This window comes from Ambystoma mexicanum, chromosome 6q, assembly GCF_040938575.1.
Source record: "Ambystoma mexicanum isolate Mex_15411 chromosome 6q, UKY_AmexF1_1, whole genome shotgun sequence".
NCBI classification, from domain to species: domain Eukaryota; kingdom Metazoa; phylum Chordata; class Amphibia; order Caudata; family Ambystomatidae; genus Ambystoma; species Ambystoma mexicanum.
In genome coordinates this window covers 1,460,449,348-1,460,462,989 of record NC_090937.1, presented here as the reverse complement: position 1 = coordinate 1,460,462,989, position 13,642 = coordinate 1,460,449,348, and positions in this window count along the sequence as shown.

The window sequence follows — 13,642 nt, the reverse complement described above, 5'->3', positions numbered from 1 at the left end:
GGACCTGGAGGAGCTGCCCTAATTCATAGCAGAACATCTGGCCTTGCCCAGCATAAGATCAATTTCTTCCATGCAACAATGACCTGGTTAGAGCCTGTATCATACCCTTAATGACGAGAATGAGAGTGCGAAGTTGACTGCATCCTCTATCTCAGCTCTGAATTTAGTTTTAAGTTATTGGGCCTCATCACGAGTTGGGCTGTAGCCCTTAAATGCAGTGGTAACGGTATTACCACCACATTTAAGGGCTGGCCCTATCACGAGTTGGGCGCTAAATCGGCTGTTTTATCTCCAGCTTTTTTCTGGAGGTGAAAATCCCTGTTTTTGGCTGTATTACAGCCGGCTGTATTAGCCCGCAGTATTAGCACCAAAAATTCCCCATTGGATCCAATGGACCCAATCAGGAATGGGGATTTACCGTTAAGGCCCAACTCGTGATCCAGTGGTAACACCACTGGACCGGTCGGTGCTAGGGCTATTACAGTCGGCGGTATTACAGCCAGGAATACAGCCCAACTCGTGATGAGGCCCATTGTATCAGTTTATACGAGAACATTAAATTAAAACTCTCTACTCATATGTTACACCTGAGTGAAATTAAGATCACACTGGATATACTGAAGGAAAGGTACTTCTCTTTTGGCTAAGGGGGCTAGTGAGGCCATGTTGCCTCCCCTTCATTCTCCCCCACCTTACCTTCCCCCCTACTGAATCCTTATTGTAGGAGTTAGTGGGTAATTATTCCTTAGCGTGCAGTACAGGAATATTCCGGAAGCCTCCCCGGTCCTTCTGCAGCTCCCAAATAAAAAAAGGCTTCCAAAAAGTCTAAAAATGGCAAGAAGAATACGGCAAAGAAGAATGCGAGAACATTTTTAAGAAATGTACATATTACTGAGGAGGATGCGGAAAAGGCATTAGAGCAATAGCATGGTCACTCTATCAGATGCAGTGCCCAAGCGAGGGTCTTTTCCCCCTGGGACTGGTTCTCATCATGAATATAGGGAGATATCTAAGCAAATGGGGGTTCCCTCTTTAGAGGAGTGTCATCAAATAATAGGGGGATTGACATGCAATTGGGGGCTCCGTTATCATAGGCTAATCCAATTGATTTAACAACATGAAACGTTTCACCTTTATTGGAGACAGTATCGGAGCCGCAATGGTTTGAGCCTATTTTTCATTTGGGCAAGAAACATCTAACCACTATTCCGGGAAATAAATAAATGGAAAAGGTGGATTCGCAGACAGATAATGTGGATTGAGAGTTGCCAGCAGTGGAGGAAATGGCTTTGGCAGCTGAGTCAGTCCAAGAGCGGCCTGAGCACAGTTGCTTTTTAAGGGCTTGTATAATTCCGTCCTGCTTGTGCTATGTAACACAACGTTCTAAGGCTGCATAATCAGATATGCTTCTGAGTCTACCTACCATTGACAACTAGCTTTCAGCCAATTCAACTGGCTGACAATCACCTTCTTTGTGGGCCCAGTAAGCTGTATGCATGAACCAAGTGTGGACAAGGAGAAATTGGATGCTCTACTTCCTAGGAGGTTATGGTTGGAACGCATCTTTAAACCCTATATCCAAGTAGTACTCAATGGATCGGCAATGCACCAACTTTTTTCGAGATACCTGTGCTTTGCCTTCTCTCCTCAAGTGACATAGTCTGTGTATTTTTCAAAGGATGATCTGGTAGTACTAGGTTTCAAGTTATCATTGGTTTTGGGTTTGTTGCTTGAGGAAGTAGATGAAATCCACAGACTGTGGTACAATGTCTCCGATAAGACTTGGGTCAATCCATTTTAGGATTTGGAACATAACGTGGATTGTGACTATGTGAAGGAGGGTGGCAGGAGAGCGCAACTGAAAATCACTTGCACTAGCTCACTAAAGAGGAAAAGGGAAGTCCATTTTGAAACCCCCCATGTATAGTTGGTCATGAGAATGGTGATGACTGGTTTTGGTTTTCTGAGACTTTGCATTAGGAATTTAAAATGTTGGGGGATCATGGAACAGGGCTTTAACCATTACTGATTTGTCATTCCTAGTCTGGCATACAAGAGTACATTTTTAATATGCAGGGTATTCAGAAGTGTTATGAATCCTGCTACGAGGATTTACGTTTATAGTAATTTCCATGTAATAATGTTTCAGGAGACCTGGTTGACCAACCGGATCAAGATTGATGGTATCCAAGTTTTCCAGCAGTCAGCATTAAACCCTAATGGGTGCCCTCTATCGGGTGGTGTGTTAATTGCTACCAGGAATTCTGTGGTGGAAAAAGTGGAGATTGTGTCCTCAGACACTCAGGGTATTCTACTGGTTAAAGCATATTCCAAACCGGTCACAATGCAGCAAAGCGCACTATTGGTTGACCTTTATTGGAAACCTGCCAACTCCAAGATTGAAGAGTTTCAGAAATCTTGCGGGAGGTTTTGTCTGGTGAGGACTCTATTAACATTATTTTTGCAGGAGACCTTAATTAAGTCCTACTATCTCGTGTTACAGGATGGTATCTCTAGGGGCTTACTCAGAGTAAATAATGGGTCTAAATGGATGAGGTTCTTTGAGGGTTGGGACCTGGTGATCACAAATGGTAGTATTGAGGGGGACTATGATGTTGCAGCTACTTGGAAGATTGACCACTGAAATTCAGTAATTGATTATCTCATGCTTTCTCGCTACCTGTGGTCACAATGTAATTCTTTTAAAATTGTAGATACAAAATGTAGTAACCATAATACATTGACAGTGACCGAATATCTACATTTCATGGGAGTGGGGTTATGCTAATGAGGAATCTAAAAAGAAGTGTATAATCCTTCTAAAGGGAGCAGCTGGAGGAAGTTTGGATTACCCTACCTGCCCCAAGTGGACTTGTAAAAGTAACTAATTCGATCAGGCAGTCTGGGAAAGGAAGAGGGCTCTGAGGAAAAATATGGACACTCTACAAAGCTCCCAGCTTGGCTGTGATGAATATCAGCAGAACGAAAAAGCTCTGAGACATGGGTATTCAAACTGGCTCAGAGCTCACAGCTCCCTGATTGCTCAAAGAGAGGTGGAACAAATGCTTGCTACCTTGACTATTAATGGTGTGAAATATCGGCCGATCGCCCTCCTCAGCGCATATAGAAAAACTTTGTGGCTATAATATTGTGGGAATTAGAGGTATGGATACAAAGATCAGGGGTACTAAAGGAGTTCCCAACAGGATTTAGAAAAGGGATGTCAGCTACTCTTAATGACCTGTTAATTAACACCATGTAGACTAGAGCATGGGCTAAATGAACCCCCATGCCTCATTAATCGACTTCTCCAAAGCCTTTGATGCTATAAATCAGGACCTCTTGTGGTTACAAATAAATCATTAGGGAGTGCCCCAGCGCTTCTTGTAAGTATCAGATATATTCATGATAATACCAAGACACAAATAAGATTAGATGGGCAGGGCTGTCTCTCCAGTCCTATTACAACTGAAAGAGGGTTGTGACAGGGCTGCATACTAGCCCCCTGCCTTTGTAACTTGTAATTGGCAGATTCCGGGGAGGTACTTCAGAATGGGGCTATTGTTAGCCCTACAATTGGCATGTAAAAGTGTAGCAGGATGGCCTATGCCACCGATATCATACTAGTCGATTATATACCTATAATCCGGCACTGGCTTTTGAATACTCTTAATGCTGTATGCTTCAGACAACGATTTGATAACCTATGTCAAAAGTTCTTACATTACCTGTAAAGCAAGGAATCTCTATTGCTTTAGGTGGCATTTAGATTCAGTGGAAAATACTCCCATGAAGGACGTTGTTTATCTAGGCTTCAATATCTCGGCCCAGCTGAATATTATGCATCTACAACCTATTTGGGACGAGAAAATTGACCAATTTGCTTGTGAAATGAAGAGGCTACTATTTAAATTCTGTAGATTTCAATCTTGCCACTTATAACTGTTTATGAAGTGAAGCTGATCCCTGCTCTTCTTTATGATATGATATGATATGATATGATATGATATGATATGATATGATATGGCATTTATAACGCGCCTATACACAAGTGTTTACGGCATGGAAATTGAAGTGCAGGTGTTTGGTCTTGATTGGAGATACAACTCCACGGCAGATTATGGCAGAAAGTCCTAAGCCTTACACTTTGGTTGCCAATGGCCTCCCTACATTTTGAGCTGGGTCTCTACTCACTTAAAGCATGGCTGGATTGGGAGATAGTCTCTGTCTGAAGGTGTATTATATTGCTTCCCCCCCTTGACCTTGTATAAAGACTTTGAAATAGCATTGAGCAGTGGGCTGGTCCATGGCCTCCTTAACTTGAGGAGTGCCGCTGAAACCATTTTGGTTGGTTGTAATTTCTCTGTAAATGATTTGATGGATAATAAAGTTGGGGTCAACAAATCTATTATGAAATGAAACTGGTGGAGAACTATAAAAAAGATGCACAGTTATAGGCTGCATGCCTCCTTTTCCAGACTGGCAGGTTTCCGAATACCTACTGGCCTTGCCAATTTATAAGATTTTGGCTACATTCTGGGCACACTGGGGAGGTTTTGGAAGAGTGTTATAAGAAGCAGGAGTATGATGGTCTTTGTAAATATTGTCTAGTGTCTGAGAAAACGCTAAAACACATCCTGATAGTATTGTTGCTATACAGGAGTTGCAACCAGTTATTTTTAGCTCATTTTGTCGATAATATTGATTGGCTGAATTCAGAGGAGTTTTGGGATAGACTGATTTCTGGCAATTAAACCTTTTTTGCTGTGGAAGTTTTAAAATTTTTAAATAAGACTGGGCTTTTATAAAGATTTTAATAGCTTTATAAATTCCTCTTAGTAAATGCTGAGCAGTTATCATGTACTGTTTTTAATGAAATGTCATTGTATCATGACATGCTCTGTTGAATATCTGGGCTTTTTATCTTTTGATATGTGAAAGGTGACCATAACACGTTAATAATAAAAAGAAAAAAAAGAAGCTCTGGCTGCTCAGACCAGCAGAGTGGAGGACCTTTTTCTCTCGTGCATTTGTCAAAAAATAAATCACCTGTTGTATGGTACATCAGCTGTGAAAGGGACAGTGAGCAAAAGACTTGGTTGAGACTCTCCCAGGGGCCTTCCAGCCAAGAAAAGGTCAATGGGCTGTGTTCGTGCTGGTAGAGAGACTCCCAGAATCCCCTTTGTTTAGCATATTAAGTGACTTTGGTTCTCACCCTAAGTTACCAGGGGAATCCAGACATGGACCCCTCGCTCACTGTTCTTAAAGAGGCACAGATCCACCTCACTGATAATGCCCAACAAGGCTGAAACATGTGTATGGGGTTCTGTTGGTACTCTTGTTCAGAGAAGAATTGCCTAGCATTTCGGTTCTGGACTGCCCCTGAGCAGGACAGAGACTGATATGCAGGGATAGTTCTCCTCTGTGAAAGGGACAGTGAACTAAAGACTTTGTTGAGACTCTCCCAGGGGCCATCCACCCGAGAACAGGTCAATGGGCTGTGTTCGTGCCGATAGAGAGACTCCCCGAACCTCTTTGTTTTGCATATTAAGTGACTTTGGGTCTCACCCTAAGTTACCAGGGGAATCCAGATGTGGACCCCTTTCTCACTGTTCTTCGAGAGGCACAGCTCCACCTCACTGATGATGCCCAATAAGGCTGAAACACGTGTGTTGGGTTGTTGTTGGTACTCTTGTTCAGAGGAGAATTGCCTAGCATTTCGGTGCTGGACTGCCCCTGGGCAGGACAGAGACTGATATGCAGGGATATTTCTCCTCTGTGAAAGGGACAGTGAGCTAAAGACTTGGTTGAGACTCTCCCATGGGTCATCCACCCAAGAACAGGTCAATGGGCTGTGTTTGTGCTGGTAAAGAGACTCCCAGAACACCCTTTGTTTTGCAAATTAAGTGACATTGGGTCTCAGCCTAAGTTATCATAGGAATCCAGACTTGGACCCCTTGCTCACTGTTCTTCGAGAGGCACAACTCCACCTCACTGATGATGCTCAATAAGGCTGAAACACATGTATGGGGTTGCTGTTGGTATTCTGGTTCAGAGGAGAATTGCCTAGCATTTCGGTGCTGGACTGCTCCTGGGCAGGACAGAGACTGATATGCAGGGATATTTCTCCTCTGTGAAAGGGACAGTGAGCTAAAGACTTGGTTGAGACTCTCCCAGGGGCCACCCACCCAAGAACAGGTCAATGGGCTTTGTTTGTGCTGGTAGAGAGATGCCCAGGACCCCCTTTGTTTCTCATTAATGATGAGGGCCCTTGATCTGCTGAATTTGTATTGTACAGCTGGTATGGATGTGGCTGTGAGTGTTCCTCCCAGACTCACATGCTGTGGGATTGCTTGAGGGGGCAGGGTGTTTGGAGGGGGACTTTCAATAGGATGAATTTGGTGCTAGAGACAGTGTAGTAACTTTGGTTTCTAAAAGAAGAGGGCCCTGAGAGCGGGTACGCAGAATATGCTGCCAGTCATCAGATTCTAAAGCAGCGGAAGACAAGGGGAAAGCCTGACATACAGGGTTGAAAGGTTTAAATGGCTAGATTGGAAGATAAAATAATTGAAATGTCAGATGAGAAGGAGAGAGCGATATGAGGTAATTTGGGGTTGCATTTTGACAAATGATGCTTTTGGTTGCCTTCTGTTCTATGGACTGATATTTCGATGCCATGGCCAGTGTCTGCTTTATTCTAGCATAAATAGCACTTTCACTGTAAAAAAAATATATAATTGTGACACAACCTAAAGAGGCTGGTGTGCACTCTTGTGACCACATGAAGTATTTAAGAGCAGCAAGAGTGCAATTCCACGTGAGGTGGCCCTGCACCACCTCTTGTAAAGCTGCCCTGTAGGAGAAGGTTGCCTCCGCTCCGTCCGTGCATAGGGGGCAGTGAGTTCAGTGATGGAGCACAAGCAGTTGCTGCTGTGTACATCAGTAAATCCTGCTTCCGTATTCATTTATTATTTATGTATGTATTACATTTGTTAAACGCCCAAACCCTGAGGTATCACAGCGTTGTAACAGACATATTATAATTGGTCAGACAGCATGCAAGAATACAAACATATAGACAGCATTGATGCAGAAAATGATATATTAAAGGTAACATTGAGAATACATAGGTTAATGACCACGGGGAGTGAATCTTTGATGGATCTAAGCGCTCTACTGGACTGTTTTCTACTTATTGAATTATTTGTCCTTTACTACAAGGAATTTGTGTGTTACACATAATGCTTTAAAGATGATTCTTGCCTTAATGGGATGCCAATGGGTCTCCCTCCTAATACTGGAAATTTGGTTGAACTTCTTAATTCCTAGGGCTGCTCGTAGCACTTTATTTTGTATTAATTGTAATTTCACTAGGTTGATATTTGAGATCCCTAATAGTACTGTGTTACAATAATCCAACTTCGATAGTATTAGTGCTCTAGCTAGAGTAACGCAGTTTGTGGGTCTGAGAAACTGTCGATTTAGGGCAATTAGTTTGGATGATTAAGAGGTGGAGGACGATAAGGCGCTTACCTGTTTGGTCATCGTTAGATTAGCGTCTAAGTACACTCCTAAGGTTTTTACCTGTTTCGATACTGGAATCAGGGTACCAGCAATGTTGATTGATGTGTAATCTGTGTGGAGGGAGCTGATTTTAAATTGGGAGACCACAATGAGAATCTCTGTTTTCTCATCGTTGAGGCAAAGGCTGTTCAAAGGCATCCAGTTTTGAATTATAGCTTATATCTTGTTGATAGTCAGCATATCCTGGTCATAGTCCCCTGTAATCGGTATGATGATCTGAGTGTCATCAGCGAAGTTTGTATAGATGACACCCATGGCATCCAATGCCGAGAAAAGAAGCTTTGTATACGCATTATATAGTGTGGGCGAGAGACACTACACATGGGGCACCCTAATGAGGACTGGTATAGGATCGGCGGTCTCTTTGCCAATGGTTGCTCTCAACGTACTCTCAGCTAGGAAGGATTTCACCCAGAGTGTGGCATTTTTAGAGAAGCTGAAGTCCTTAGCTAATGTGGCACATAGTTTGTCGTGATCCACTAGGTTGAATGCTGCAGATAAGTCTAACAGCAGTAGTATACATAATTTACCTGAATCCCTAAAGGTGTCCATCTCTGGATTTTTAAGTCCAGGGGTGCCGATTCTGTACTGTGTTTGGGTCTAAATCCAGATTGTCTAGCTCCTAGAAGTTGTTTTTGTTCAAGATAGGCTTGAATTTGATTATAAACTATTTTATCTATGATCTTAGGCAGAAACGGGACAGTGATTATTGGGTGGTAGTTGGTGGGTACAGCCGGGGCAAGGGATGTTTTTTTAAGCAATGGGGTCACCAACGCTTCTTTTATACTTGCCGGGACTGTATTTGTGTTAAATGAGGCATTCACAAAGTTAGTGATAATGGGGGTGAGGGTGGGGGCACTGAGTTTAACTACATGGGGTGGGACATTGACACCTTCCTGACGACCTTCGACGAGGGTGGAGGGCAGGAGCCCCCCCCCCATCCAGCAGACCACCCGGCAGCAGCAAGTGCAGATCCGCTGCACTGCACACGGCGGCCTGCCTGACTAGGTCTTTCCCGCTCGCCTGACTTCCCCATGCCGGGCGCGACGCGGCCTGAAAGCGAGGCTGAGCCTCGATCTGGGCACCACTAAGCCCTCTGCTTCCGCCGGCAGGCGAATACGCCGGCACACACGAAGGCCTTATAAAGGCCCTGTTTTGCGCCCAGGACCCCCCTTCCTGACGACCTTCGACGAGGGTGGAGGGCAGGAGCCCCCCCCCCATCCAGCAGACCACCCGGCAGCAGCAAGTGCAGATCCGCTGCACTGCACACGGCGGCCTGCCTGACTAGGTCTTTCCCGCTCGCCTGACTTCCCCATGCCGGGCGCGACGCGGCCTGAAAGCGAGGCTGAGCCTCGATCTGGGCACCACTAAGCCCTCTGCTTCCGCCGGCAGGCGAATACGCCGGCACACACGAAGGCCTTATAAAGGCCCCTTTTTGCGCCCAGGACCCTCCTTCCCGACGACCTTCGACGAGGGTGGAGGGCAGGAGCCCCCCCCCATCCAGCAGACCACCCGGCAGCAGCAAGTGCAGATCCGCTGCACTGCACACGGCGGCCTGCCTGACTAGGTCTTTCCCGCTCGCCTGACTTCCCCATGCCGGGCGCGACGCGGCCTGAAAGCGAGGCTGAGCCTCGATCTGGGCACCACTAAGCCCTCTGCTTCCGCCGGCAGGCGAATACGCCGGCACACACGAAGGCCTTATAAAGGCCCTGTTTTGCGCCCAGGACCCCCCTTCCTGACGACCTTTGACGAGGGTGGAGGGCAGGAGCCCCCCCCCCATCCAGCAGACCACCCGGCAGCAGCAAGTGCAGATCCGCTGCACTGCACACGGCGGCCTGCCTGACTAGGTCTTTCCCGCTCGCCTGACTTCCCCATGCCGGGCGCGACGCGGCCTGAAAGCGAGGCTGAGCCTCGATCTGGGCACCACTAAGCCCTCTGCTTCCGCCGGCAGGCGAATACGCCGGCACACACGAAGGCCATACAAAGGCCCTGTTTTGCGCCCAGGACCCCCCTTCCTGACGACCTTCGACGAGGGTGGAGGGCAGGAGCCCCCCCCCCATCCAGCAGACCACCCTGCAGCAGCAAGTGCAGATCCGCTGCACTGCACACGGCGGCCTGCCTGACTAGGTCTTTCCCGCTCGCCTGACTTCCCCATGCCGGGCGCGACGCGGCCTGAAAGCGAGGCTGAGCCTCGATCTGGGCACCACTAAGCCCTCTGCTTCCGCCGGCAGGCGAATACGCCGGCACACACGAAGGCCATACAAAGGCCCTGTTTTGCGCCCTGTTCGGCGCACGGGAGGCGTAGCCTGCTCCCTAATGCTGCCTGACGGACCCATACTACCATGGTAAGCCCAGGGGCTTTTTACCCTACATCTCTTAAAGGGGAACCATCAATTTAACATCTTGACTTTGGTAACCTGCAAGTTTATGATAACTATGTCCACTGTGCCCTGTGCAATTTAGTCAATTTAGTCATTGCCATTGCCTGTGCAATTTAGTCAATTTAGTCAATGCTATTGCCTGTGCAATTTAGTCAATTTAGTCAATGCCATTGCCTGTGCAATTTAGTCAATTTAGTCAATGCTATTGCCTGTGCAATTTAGTCAATTTAGTCAATGCCATTGCCTGTGCAATTTAGTCAATTTAGTCAATGCTATTGCCTGTGCAATTTAGTCAATTTAGTCATTGCCTATGCTAATCTTTGCCCACTGTGCCCTGTGCAATTTAGTCAATTTAGCCACTGCCTATGCTGATCTATGCCCACTGTGCCTTGTGCAATTTAGTCAACTTAGCCATTGCCTATGCTGATCTATGCCCACTGTGCCTTGTGCAATTTAGTCAATTTAGCCACTGCCTATGCTGATCTATGCCCACTGTGCCTTGTGCAATTTAGTCAACTTAGCCATTGCCTATGCTGATCTATGCCCACTGTGCCTTGTGCAATTTAGTCAATTTAGCCACTGCCTATACTGATCTATGCCCACTGTGCCTTGTGCAATTTAGTCAACTTAGCCATTGCCTATGCTGATCTATGCCCACTGTGCCTTGTGCAATTTAGTCAATTTAGCCACTGCCTATGCTGATCTATGCCCACTGTGCCTTGTGCAATTTAGTCAACTTAGCCATTGCCTATGCTGATCTATGCCCACCGTGCCCAGTGTATCCAGTTCCACACCATGAGTATCACACTTTGCAGCCTGCTATTGTACCTATCTGCAATTATCTTCCACCATAGAGAGGACAGTAGCCCCCCTACTATGCTCACAAGACCTCTAAATTCCACCATGACCACCCTCTCTACTGACCCCAGTATGGAACACCCGGATCTGAATCCCTTATCCGAGTTTCCCAGCAACCCATGTAGTCTACTCTGTCGAAACACTAGGCTCAGAGCTAGACTCTCGAAACTTTATGAGCCTCTAACTAGAACCCTACCTCCTAACAATAAAAGATCCAATACCCAGAAGCCCAACACCAACGTCCCCCGAAAAAACAGGAAACTTCCTCCCACTACCCAGACCAAAACTGTACCACCTCATCCATCAAACCACCTACTCAAAGGAGGACTAATAAATGCAAGATCACTGATAGCACATGCCACAGATATCTGTGATCTGATAGTGCTCAACAATCTGGACTTCATCGCCATCACCGAATCCTGGCTGCACAACGCAGCAGGACCCCTACTCTCCCTAGCCATCCCAGATGACTTTACGATATTCAGACAAGATAGAACCAACACGCGCGGCGGTGGCATTGCCATCATCGCAAAGACTAGCTTAGATATGAGAACCTCACCTACAATAGCAACTGACTCATGTGAATCACTTACTATCAAACTTCCACTAGCTAGCTCCCAAACTTTGACGATCCACCTCATCTACAGACCACCTGGTCCCTTAGGGACCTTCGAGGAGGATCTCCATAATTCACTCTCCAACAACCTTAAAACCTCTTCACAACTACTTGTCCTAGGGGACTTCAATCTGGGCTTCAATGACCCTTCAGATAAAAATGCTACCATCATTGCCAATGCCCTCTCAAATTTGGGCATGACGCAAAAAACTCTTGAACCTACACATAATAAGGGAAGAATCCTTGATTGGCTAGTAGACTATAATTGCACTGCCAACATCAAAGCTATTATCCCTCAACCTTGGACAGACCACTTCTTCCTGTCATTTGAACTATCTACCTCCAGACCACCTCCACCAGCCTCCATCATGGCCCCGCCTTGCCCAACAAGAAACAAAAAGAGCATCACCAGAGACAAAGTGATCCCGGCCATTCTACCTACACTTAACGGATTAGCAGATCATCTAGACCCAGAAACACTAGTCAACGAGTACAACAAAATCATGCTAACTACCCTTGACAACATCGCACCCTTGAAACTCAGAAAAAGTAAACCCAAATCTCACCTAAATAAATGGTTTACCCCCGAACTAAAGGATTTGCGACTACTTAAGAGGAGCTGCGAAACAGCATGGAGGCTCACCCCTTCAGTAGACCATAAAATGAAACTAACAGAAATCTCCTCCCAATATAAAAAAGAAATCTATCTGGCCAAACAGAACTCCTTTAATAAGCGGATCTCCAACGCCAATTCAAGCATGAGGGAACTATTCTCCATCCTCAAAGAACTAGAGTCACCCATCCCCATCCCGGATACATGCACCAAAGACAAAACCTGGTGCTCCAACATTCAGCTAGCCTTATCCAATAAAATCTCTCTACTCCAAACGAAAATAACTAAAAAGAAAGCTTCCCTTACTCATCAGTCCAAGCCTAACAACCTCACTACAGACCCTACCCCAAAGACCCAGGACATAGCCACACGGTTCATGTTTTCCAAAACATCGATTCTCGATGTGGAGAAAGTCATCCTCTCTCTTAAGCCGTCTAACTGCCAGGGTGATTCTTGCCCTGCCCAGCTTATAAAAGACGCAGCTAGAGATCTCTCCCCGTTTATTGCCAAACTTGTCAACTCTTCTTTCACGTCCGGCACGGTACCCACCAATTTAAAACAATCCTGGGTACTACCATTGCTTAAAAAGCAAACGCTAGACCCTCTTATACCCACAAACTACCGCCCCATTACAACAGTCCCCTTCCTGCTCAAAATCTTGGATAAGATCGCCTACAATCAAATCCAAAGTTTCCTGGAACAACATAAACTCTTAGGAGAGCGCCAATCAGGATTCCGTCCACAACACGGTAAAGAGACTGCCCTGATCGACCTAAAGACACAAATAGATGAAATAAGAGATAAAGGTAAAATGGCTCTCCTCTTGTTGCTGGACCTCTCGGCGGCTTTCGACCTTGTAGACCATGGAGTACTTTGCAGCCATTTAGACTCTGCTGCACACTTTTCCAAGGAGGCCATATCTTGGATTGAATCCTTCCTCAGTGATAGGACCATGAGGGTGTTCTCCCCTTCGGCAGCGGCGGACCCAATCCCCATCCGATGTGGAGTCCCTCAGGGCTCATGCGTCTCCCCGACTCTCTACAACATATTCACTAAGCCCCTTTTTGATGATCTGGACCATCTTGGTATCACCTACACCAACTATGCAGATGATACCCAGATTCTCCTCCCACTTTCCGGGGACTACAACAAGGATTTGGCCTTGGTGAATAGGGTGTATATCATCGTCCAGGCATGGATGGCAACCCACGGTCTATGCCTGAACGATGACAAAACAGAGTTGCTCATCCTAGGGACACATTCTAACATGAAGAAACTCAGTCAGGACTATACCTCATTTGAAATTGACGGGAACATTATCAAGGTTTCCAAAGATGTTAAGACACTTGGCTTCTATCTGGATGCCACCCTCTCTTTTGATAAGCAGGTGAAGTCTTTGGCATCTGCCACCGCCTACACATGTAAGCTCATTAGAGCAGGCAAGCATTTTCTCTCCGATAACAATTGCCTTATCCTAGCAAGAGCATTAATCCTTTCGAGGATTGATTATTGTAATGCCCTCTACATCGGAGCAAACAAATCCATTACCCACCGACTTCAAATTCTTCAAAACAATGCCCTACGAGCCGC